The 11,530-nt window shown below is 33.0% G+C and overlaps 1 long non-coding RNA gene across 1 annotated transcript in view; it reads right to left on the reverse strand.

The window, feature by feature from the left end:
* Positions 1–3,330: 3,330 nt before the first annotated feature.
* LOC111085363 overlaps positions 3,331–11,530 on the reverse strand; it is a 53,314-nt gene continuing 45,114 nt past the window's right edge. Inside the window, exon 3 of the long non-coding RNA XR_002610212.1 lies at positions 3,331–3,525. This is a non-coding gene — a long non-coding RNA (uncharacterized LOC111085363). The remainder of the gene's footprint in view (positions 3,526–11,530) is intronic.

Consider the following 11,530-nt stretch of genomic DNA (forward strand, 5'->3'; position numbering starts at 1 on the left):
CTAGTCTTTCACTGCTAAATTAGGGACGGCTAGCACAGATAGGCCTCGTGTAGCTTTGCGCGAAATTCAAAAACAAACAAACTATTTCAAAAGTATCATTCTATTACGATTATGGCAGGGCTGAAATAAATGCACGTTTTTTGTTAACAGTATCTGTTATAATACTAGGGTTTTGGACCTATTTTTTTTTAATTTATCGGTTGCTTTATCATCCACAAACTTGTTAGCGTGCAGATTATGGGTTTACCTTTTGATAGATAAAATTGAGTCGCAGGTTTTAGATTTATATTTTTGAGAGATTTGAAAAACACAAGTCTTAGCTCTATGTTATAAAGAGTTAAGCTATAGGTAGCAGTGACTTTACGGAAATTTCAGAACACAGTTAATATAAATATATATATATATATACATGTTTAACTATTTGATAATAAAGATCAGGACAAGTGTTAAAACTACAGATGCTGGGCACATTTTAAAAACTGAAGTTGGCAGTTCTGTAAATGAGAGATAATTGTTCTATGCTGCAGTTTATTCTAACCTGTATTTTTAAAATGGTCTTTGTTCAGTATTGTTCGTTCATAAATTACCCCCTTCATCAATCTGCCTTGATAAGATATGTTGTCTATTTTTGTTCAGTAAGATTTCTTAATTTTTCTCTCTCTATCTTAAATGGTGTTAGAAAAGTCCATAAAATCCGTTGAATGTTGTTTTCTTTATCTTTACTATATTTGACCCACAACACCAGTTGCTTTATGAGAAAAATATTTCCGATTCTGAGCTGTCCTTAGAACTATTTTCTCCATAGTCGACAGTGGTCAGTATGATGGCCATGAAACCGTTTTTCCCATTGTACAAAACTTCTATGAAATAAAACGAGGTCAACCTTACACTTTACACTTTGACAAACTTTTCACAGCCTCTCCTCTGTTCGTGCATGTTACCTTTCAAGACTCAGCTTAATTAAGCAGACCAAAAGCGTAAACATTTATTGGACTTGCATCGAGGAACCTAACAAGAATGAGCCTTTGCCTATTTCACATTCTTGCCTGTTATCTTGTTAATTGTATCAGGAGATACGCCTAAATTCATCATAATGGCGTTTGGCTCAGTATGTTCTCTTTCTGACCACAGCTTTCATTTTGTGGATGAGCACTCAGAAGTGGCTTTGGGTGTAGTTCTTCACTTCCAAGAAGAACATTACAGGCTCTTTTCTTCAAAACGTGGAGCCCTTTGTCTCTACATTATTTAACGATTTCACTACATGCATTTCTTTCTTTGGGGGGAAGTGTTATATATATGCACTTCCATCTATAAAGCTATCTACTTATGGTGACAGTACATTGTTAAATTTTCTGGAATTCTCCACGAACCAAATAAAAGTACTAGATATAGCTCGCATCTATTACATGCAAATCGTTCTTATAAAATAAAATTAATGTTCTGTTTAAGTACCACTACATATTACTGAAGGCACTAATCGCTAGCACAACTATTTCTTACTGTATTTCTATCTTTGAATTCTACTTGAACTTCGTTTATAAACGAACATTGGTACTCAGTTTATGAGCACAGAGTTTTATCTTCTCGTTATCATCTATTCCTTATGTAACATTTCTTGAGATAATTATCTTGGATTTTTCCTCTCTTTTCAATGTCATCTAGAAAAAAACATACAACAACAACAAAAAAACATTAAAAAACAAGCCTAGAAAAACGACTATTCAGATTCTCATGCAATGTTTTCTTATTGGAACCGTGAACAATAAATGTACGTGGGTGTAGAATACGTGGTGATAAATCAATGAATAAGATTCACACAGTTTATAGAGTTTACATTAAAAAATGAAGCCTGTACTTTGCCTAGGTGTTGTGTGTAAGATTCTTGGAAGAAAAGGATCTTTGATTCATCTAAGTGTTACGAAAACTTCATAGTTTGTAAAAGTAGCTGGAGATAGAAACGTGAACTTGTGGTTAGATAGAATGTGTTTTAGGTTCAAGATTTACTTTAAGAACAAACCAATTTTAATATTCAGAAAAATGTATTTAAAAAAGTATTGATTTTGACAGTAAACCTAATATTTGACTTCCACTGATAAATTAGTTCAGTCTAACATTAGCTCAGGGTTATGTAGAAGCTAATGAGATATCTTAAGTGTTAAAATATGCGAATATCTTAATTTCTTCAACACTTGTGTACATTAAACGTTATTAAAACATAAACTTATTACAAAAACAAATATATACATTTTTAGAGAAACGGAATTATTATAGAAGCAAACTGAACTACCCATCTCAAAAGTATTCTGGCCCAGCATGGCCAGGTTGTTAAGGCGCTTAACTCGTGATCTGAGGATCGCGGGTTCAAAACCCCAGCCCACCAAGCATGCTCGCCCTTTCAGCCGTGGGGGCGTTATAAAGTGACGGTCAGTCCCATTATTTGTTGATAAAAGAGTAGCACAAGAATTGGCGGTGAGTGGTGATGACTAGCTGCCTTCCCTCTAGTCTTTCACTGATAAGTTAGGGACGGCTAGCGCAGATAGCCCTCGTGTAGCTTACGCGAAGTTCAAACCAATCAGTTTAACGTATTCTAACCCCAGCTAACGCTAGCAATGCATAAAACAGTAGTTTTATAGCACCCTTAGACAGTGTTTCCCAAATGATATTTAATAACTTACTCATATAATCTGATAAAAATATTTGACATACACAAAAATAGCCAAGTTAAAAGAAACTGGCCAGCCATATAAAGTTGTGCTATAAAAATGCCTAGTTATATAAAAGGGTAAACCCGGTAAATATGTAAATACGAAAAAATTGGAGAAAATGTGGTCCAATTTTTTTATTGCAACTGGAACATGGATATAAAAAGGGGCAAAGTGTTCACTATTTTCTTGTTGTTTAACTTACCGTTTTTACATTACATCTTTAAGAGGTTTCCTCTTTTATATAGCCTTATCTTTTTTCATATTGTATCTTTATATGACTGACCTCTTTATTCTATTTCGGCCGTTTTTGTACATATATAAAATGTTGTGATTACATATCTCTACTTTTGTTTTAATTCTTCTTTTAAAACAAAATTCCACCCGAAGTAATATCATAGTCTTAGATCACTTCGACATTTAAAACCTTCCACGTGTTCCTAAAGCCACCACTGTCAGCCTAATGGCTGTGGAGAGCAATTCAGAGTTAAAATTATAAAAAGTATTCATAAAAACATTAATATATGAGCTATAGCAGAATGGTGTTTTGTTCCGGTCCCCCTTTGTTTAATTACATCATTTTCCTATTTAATAAAGAGATTTAAAATGAGGAGAATTTTACCACTGCTTGACTATTTATTTCTATCAGTCTAAAACAGATATGAAGCTGGTTTTTGAATATGAAGTAAGATTATTTATATCTGTTCAGAAAGAATATTAGTGGCATTCCAGCATTTTGAATAGTTGTGGCAATATCCCAGATTTGGCCAAAAGTTCTGCTCCTGGATCACGGAAGTGGTGCTCAGCCTTCATCATCGTGACTCTAGATTTAAAGAAAAATTAACAGTGTCCAAAAGTTTTATTAAAATTGACAAAAAAAAAAAAAACATAACGTAACGTAACATGTATAAAGCCACTTGCTTAAGACCTGAAAGAGATAAAATTGCAACTGTTTTTCTTGATCTTTGTAGCATTCGACTGTTTATTTGTCTTTAAAAAAAACTAACTAAAAAAACATTAAGAGTGATGAATTTCTACAGACATTTTGTCTTGTTATCCTAAGTCACTTGACCCCCTTCCAAACTCAAGTCAGTTACAAAATATGGCTTTAAAAGGTACCTGCTGCAAGTCTCTTCCTCCTTAAAAGTAACTGTACCAACAACATGAAGCTGGAAATGAAATAGAAAAACAATATTCATTGCTCTACCCCACAATCTTCGTTCCTAAGTAATTGATCTCATAGGACTATAAAGGTCTTCATTCGTCACGATGTCCGAAAGTTTAAGAACGACGATTTGATTTATTAGTGTACGTAGAAGAGGCTCGCTAGCAATTTGGAAGTCATCATCAAACAGACTTCTACAGTGTATTAAAGTTCCTTCATCTTGATTACAGCACTCTTCACCTTCATTACTACACCCTTCACCTTCATTACAACACTCTTCACCTTCATTACAACACCATTCACCTTGATTACAACAATCTTCACCTTCATTACAACACTCTTCACCTTCATTACAACACCATTCACCTTGATTACAACACTCTTCACCTTCATTTCAATACTCTTCACCTTGATTACAACACTCTTCACCTTCATTACAACACCATTCACCTTCATTACAACACCATTCACCTTCATTACAACACTCTTCACCTTGATTACAACACTCTTCACTTTCATTACAACACTCTTCGCCTTCATTACTACACCCTTCACCTTGATTACAACACTCTTCACCTTCATTACAACACCCTTTACCTTCATTACAACACTGTACTTAAATGTTATTTTAAATTAAACACCTTTTGTTGGCCTACATTAACATATGTGGTATAAAGAAAAACAACCTTATTCAAATTCGTCTTTTCAATATTCAACCCAGTTTTAATAAAGTTTCATTCCAATTTAAGCCCTACAATATTTACTGATTAGAAATAAAACTTTCTCGACAGCTTAAACACTTATTCATACTACATATTAAGTTAACAGCCTTAAGTTAACTAAGGATATGCAAGTTTTACATATGCTGGAAAACACTGCGTCGTATTTTTTATTAAATTTGTTTCTAGTTGCATACACAGTTTTCCAAACAGCTACTAAAAACAACAAATCGTTTAACCAAACAAGAATTTCCAACTGTTATTATTTTATTGTTGCAACACGGGTATCGTAATATTAGGAATTACCGAGATAGCAAGTATTTTTTGCATTGCCTTCATGTTTACACAACCAAAGTAGCCTATAAGGCTTGGCCATGTAATCATTATACCACGAAGCTAGTCAGTCTGAAAAACAAAACAATGTTTCTTCACTACACTTGGTATAACTTTATTGTACTTTCAAAACTATCCAATTACCTCGCAATACGTGCATGAAAGTTAAATTACATTATAACAGTGCTATCTGTCGATTTTATTTTCCTTTTAATGCAAGAGTAATTCTCAAGAAATTCAAAAATACATAAATCACTGCTTGTTCAGTCTCAAACTAATTGGCTGAGTACAGCGAAGTTGAGTAAATTGTTTCTGGGGAAATCTGATGCTTGTAGTTGTACACCTCAACTTTTTTCAGCTCATAAGTACATAAGGTATGTTACGAAACTCGTAAAGTAATTCCCGTGATGATTTATGTTTTTAACTCCACACTTTTTCTGTTACAACCGTGAACAAAATACAGTTTGAATATGCCCATTACACAAAGATATATATTTTCTTTAGATTAATTATTTTTTGAGATATTTTGGTAACAGACAGGGGATATAAGTGTGTCGATACTTCAGAAGTCTGACACCAACAGGTCTGGCATAGCCTGGTGGTTAGGGCTCGCAATGTGCAAGTCGAGGGGCCCCTTTTAGCCATGGGGGTGTTGTAATGTGACACTCAATCCCACTATTCGTTGGCAAAAGAGTAGCCCAAAAGTTGGCGGTGGGTGATGTTGACTTGCTGCCTAATCTACCTTCTAATCTATCACTTAAGGACTGCTATCACAGATAGCCCTCAAGTAGCTTTGCGCGAAAATCATCAGTTAAACAAATTGATGTCAACAATAATAATCCAGGTGATTTCAGCATCAGAGAACCTGTCTACTTGTGAAAAATAACTATAATTGCTCGCAGAAAAAGTTATTAAAGAACACTTGTTTCGAATTCATGAAATTAAGAGTAATATTAGATATTTATTACATAACATCATATATATATATATCTTACTGCTAACACTTTTTCCTGTCCAGTTCTATTGTTATTTCATCCCAGTTTTCATATCATATAAGTCTTAACATATTTTCTCATTCCACCCCGTTTTATTTTCTGGAAACTCCAGCTAACTAGGGGAAAATAATATCATCGTTGTAACTTCATTTTAAATGCTGAAAGCAAAACCAGCAATGTAATTCATTTATTGTTTTTGTATTTTTTATTTGTTTTAGTTGTTGTCAAACTGGAATTCAATAGTAATTATGTAACCCTTACAAATTATAACTATTCATAGGCTTAAGATACTCAAAATTATCTTAAATTAACTTAAATTTTCAAAGCAAAAGTTTTAAGTAAATTAGTTCTGTTATTTTAAGTTTCAAACTCGACCTAGAAGTAATCAAAGGCTTGATTAAACAAAGAAAAAAAGGAACAAAACGAACTATATGTCCAAGAAACGATTTAAAAAAAAAAAACCTTTCATATGATTAATCCTCATATACGTAAGTATTGAAATGCATAATTTATAACTTGTTTTAAATAAACAGACGTACAAACATTAATTTCGCACACTGGATCTCTTATTCTTAGATTTCGTGTTTCCTGGAGCTCTTAGCAACTTAACTGTTTGAATGTACTTCCGAAAGTTCTGTTTCTTTTTTTGTGTCAAACATTGGCGTTAGTGTTGAAATTTGTTTGTTTTTATTTAAGCACAAAGCTACACATTGGGCTACCTGTGCTCTGCCCACCACGGGTATCGAAACCCGGATTCTAGCGTTGTAAGTCCGCAGACATACCGCTGTGCCACTGGGGGGCAGTGTTGAAATAGCATTTGAAAATGACATAAAGATATCTGATTGTTTTATTTCGAAACTGTACGTTTATGTGATACACACAAAAGCTACTACGTTCCCAATCATCAATGTTATAAGTTAGCCATAAAACATTTATGGAAACATTACAGGATTTGGTATTTTTAATCTGAATAGTAGTTTAAGATTCAGGCATAGCCGTCCTTAATTTAGAACTTGAAGGAATTCAGCCAGTCAGTAACATCCACCGCCAACGTGAATACTCTTAACTGAATATCGGGATTGACCGCCACCTTTGTAGAATACCAAAAACTGAAAGTGCTAAGACTGTTCAGTAGGCTTCTGATCCTCAGCCTAGCACACTAATCACTAGCCAAAACCCGACAACAACCATTACAGAGAGAAAAGGCTTAGCATCCCCGTAACTGACAGTGTATAAAGCTATTAATTAAAGTTGAAACTTTAAGTTATTCACTCAAGCTTCGGGTTTTCTTAAATTCAAATATTGAAAAACATGCACATTTGCGAAGCGAATGATTTTAAAGTGAAACTTTACCAAATGTGAATATTAATCGTTTTTTTTTATTCAGTGTTTACTGTCTTTATCCAGTACGTCACTGATTTGTGATAACGCAAATAATACATAATAAAGTCATTAAATCGCATATAGTCTTGTTCCACAAACCAAACCATTTTCTACGACGTATTTTTGATTTAAAAAAGCATCTAGTTATCTATTCTTCGTTAGCGAACGTAATAGAAAGTGTGCGTGGGTTGACTTTCAATTATGATAGAGGAAACTTTCAATTATGTTGTAGCATCTTGTTGAAGCTGTTGACGTTCAAGATGCGATTACGGACAAAAAATAAGTAATAACAAAATGCTTCAATTATTCAGTAAGTTTCTCTTTAGAAACACATTACACACCTTTTTTTTTCAGACATATTATTTTTACATGAACAATTATAACTGCACCATTATCATTGGTTGGTACGTTGAATACTAGAATATTCATGAATAACAATTCGATTTAGGGACTCAACCTGCTTATTGTTAAAGTTAGGATTCAGTTTGAGATGTAAGAAAACAACTTTCCTTTGTTAGATAACAATATTTATAAAGAAAGATGTCGTAAACAACCATTGCAGTATAAAGAACATGTTTCGAAATGAGAATACACATTAAACCAGTTTTTGTTCGAGAACAGAAAATATATATACAGCATAACAGATTTTTTTTTTTTTACAAGATGTCTTCTAGTTTTTCGAATGGTTATTGTAAATGATCATCGTAAAAACATAATTTTACCATCATATGAAATTCGAATAAAGTCAAAACTTAAAATGAATTATGAACACTGCAGTTATTGAGCTTAGTACGAATGGAATAATAAAGGTTTGAATTTCATGAAAAATCAACTAAAACTACAAATGTTATTATAAAAGCCCCCACCACCACCACCCCCAGAGGCTCAGCGGTAAGTTAGAAAGCTTATAACGCTACAAACCTGGTTTTGGTACCCGTGGTGGTCACAACACAGATAGCCCATTGTGTAGTTTTGAGCTTAAAAGTAGAAAGCGAAACGAAACGAACCATTCTAAAAATGTAGTTAACAGCTAAAGAAAAAGAAACACAAACAGAAAACTAACAATATCCTTGCTCACCCACAAAACTTTCGAGTTGAAACGGATTGTTTTGGTCGGTTTTAAATTTTGCACATAGCTAGCTACATGAGGGCTATCTGCGCTAGCCGTTTCTAATTTAGCAGTGAAAGACTAGAGGGAAGGCAACTAGTTATCACCACCCACCGCCAACTCTTGGGTTACTCTCTTGCCAACGAATAGTGGGATTGACCGTCACAATATAACGGTTTAAAAGAAATTGCTCAAATTTACTGAGGTTTGAATGAGAAAAAAGAAGGGAAAATATAAATTGTTAAGTAAATCTAACTTCTCTATAAACCCACCACTAAATTTTTATAAAAAAGTTAAAGGTTATCAATTATCAATATTATTTGTGGGATATTTGGTTATAAAGGGCAAAAACGCTAGGATTTGTGTTTGCATGTTTGAAGTTAAGCACAACGCTACACAATAGTCTATCTGTGCTCTGCCCACCGTGGCTATCGAAACCCGGTTTCTAGCGTTGTATTTTGTGTGTTTATAGTTAAGCACAAAGCTACACAAAGGGCTAACTAGCGTAGTAAGTCCGCAGACGTCCCGCATGTTTTGTCGTTTAGACTAAATTGTTGAATTTATTTCGGATTTTAGAAGAATGCTTAGGAACACCAACGAACTACGTATATGAAAAACAACAACACTTATTTGCATTTATCAAGGTAAGAAGGGATAAAAACGGCAAATTTGAAAATACAACTTGTCATTTTTAAGCCTCTACATTTTAAACGAAAGCAGGAATTTCAATTAAAATATCAAACAAGTGGGAATCCTCAATAGCCGCGGTATTTGAAATTCTTTTCGGCAGGAATAGAGTAAATTAATCTATGAGATTTTTTTATCAGCTATATTTTTGTGCGCTAGAAATATCAAGCGTGGGGCGCCCGTATACCCGATTCGATTTTATTACTCATCAGGATCTCTACCAGCCTACCATCAAATTGAATTTTTTTAAGGAAGATTAGAGTAAATTAATCTATGAGACCTTGGACGTAGTCAAATATATCAATCGAAAGGGTTTGATCCCCTGAGTCCAAAACTGTAATTAGAGCTCAAATTGGCCAAGAGATGACGGAACTATGAGCTAAAAGTTTGTACTTGAAAAACTCAGAGCCATTCTATGAGCCGCTATGCCGCGGCTTCAAAACAACTAGTAAAATGAAGTAATATTTCAATGAAAAGTAATGGAAGAGCAGCGATATCTCTTTCTAAGTTTCAAAAATTGAAGATCGCTAATTTTATGAATTTAAAACAGCACTCCCAGTTGAAAATAACTTAATCTTATTAATACATAAAATGACAATATCAGTAATCTCTATTTCAAGTTATTTTTAAAGTTGAATCGAAGTTTGGCATCATTAATTGTATAAAAACCATGATCTCTGTCTTAAATAATTCAAAACTGCAGATTAATAGCATCAAAAAAGAAGTCGAAATAGTCTTATTTTCTAGAATTGGACAAGAAAAAAAAAGCAGAATAATAAAGAAATTCTACCAAAATATGTCCAGGGATGAGACAGTAAAACAAAGAGAGGTTTAACTGCTGAAGATTAACATTAGTAACACAATAGGTTACAAAACAGATATGAAAATATTATATAACGAGCGTATAGTCCGTCCAAAATTACGGGGCAAGTACTATTTACCCCACCACATAGTATACCCTAACCTCACATATCATAGCTAACTGAAATAAGGCAGTCAAACGTCGATAAGTTCTTTTGTGAACCAATCAAAATTAAGATCATTCATGAAATGAATTAGTGGCGTATTCGTAGGATAATTATTGGTAAAAATCATTTAGATTAACAACTCCTAATATATAGAAAAGCCAGTGCGTTTTGCTAACACTACGTTTCAACAATGGCTTTTATGTATGACCTAATATCGTTGTTAGTCTATGTGCTGAAAGTATAAAATGAAAGTGACAATAGAAGTGAAAAAAATTATTGACTTCTAAATTTAGAGGCTTCGTTGATTAAAGAGGTTTGTTTTTTATTCAAAATGTTGGTGATATAACAGAAAACAGATTAATTCAGAAACTATTTAAGTTTAAAATTGAATCGATATTTTTACTTTAGGCTTATTATATCAACACTCACTACACTTACAAGGTTTCATGGCACCCCCCCCCTCACGGCACCCTTGAATCCTCGTCACTAAAATCGTAATGGACAAACAGTAATCGAACTACTCTATCTAGATAAATGCATTTTGGCTTTTATGGTTTCGCCTATTTCGAAAATAAAAAATAAAATCAAGCGTGACGAAAAACACAGTGACTTCTACATAGGTTAGATTAAAGTTCGAACGCTGAGGACTAGAGTAAGATGAAAATCCTTTATGTAAGCGTACCTGAGACAAGACTTTTTTATCGTACCATTCGTTTATATAAACGTTTTAAAGTATTGTAAGCAGAAGCCGCGGGATGTTATTCACAACTCATCACTTATTCCCAAAAGAAAATAACAAGGAGATGAATAAATTAAGCGACCCATATACTATATTTTCTGTACATCCAACGCTCTTTAAGCCTAATGCGTCAGAACTTGACTTTCATTATAATATTTTTGAAAAATTGTTACTTTTTTTTAAGGACTTATATTTGTTATTGTATTTCTTATTCTCCAAAACTCACGTGTTCTTGAATCGGGAATTTTATAAATGTGGGACACTCCTTTGCAGTTTTGTGCACTGAAAAAATCACACTAATTTTTATTGGCATTTTACTTCTTTCGAATCGACTGCATGAGACAGACATTTTAACTTAGCCGCCATTTAAATCAGAAATATGAAAGGTGTAAATTTGTATTTATGTACTGACACACTGTGGTAAAATATAGTATTTATATAAAACACTTTCAACAAAACAGCTTGATTTAAAGTTTGCCTATTTTTAATTCAAAAGATACCTGAACTTGCATTATATCATAAGCAAACAGTAACCTGTGTATTAACTTTGCTGTGTGTGGAATTACAGTTTGTATATATATATATATATTTATAAGTATTTATTATACATATATATATATATATTTATAAGATTTATTATACATATATATATATATATTTATAATATTTATTATACATATATATATATATTTATAAGATTTATTATACATATATATATATATATTTATAAT

This window comes from Limulus polyphemus, unplaced genomic scaffold, assembly GCF_000517525.1.
Source record: "Limulus polyphemus unplaced genomic scaffold, Limulus_polyphemus-2.1.2 Scaffold349, whole genome shotgun sequence".
Classification (NCBI taxonomy): Eukaryota; Metazoa; Arthropoda; class Merostomata; order Xiphosura; family Limulidae; genus Limulus; species Limulus polyphemus.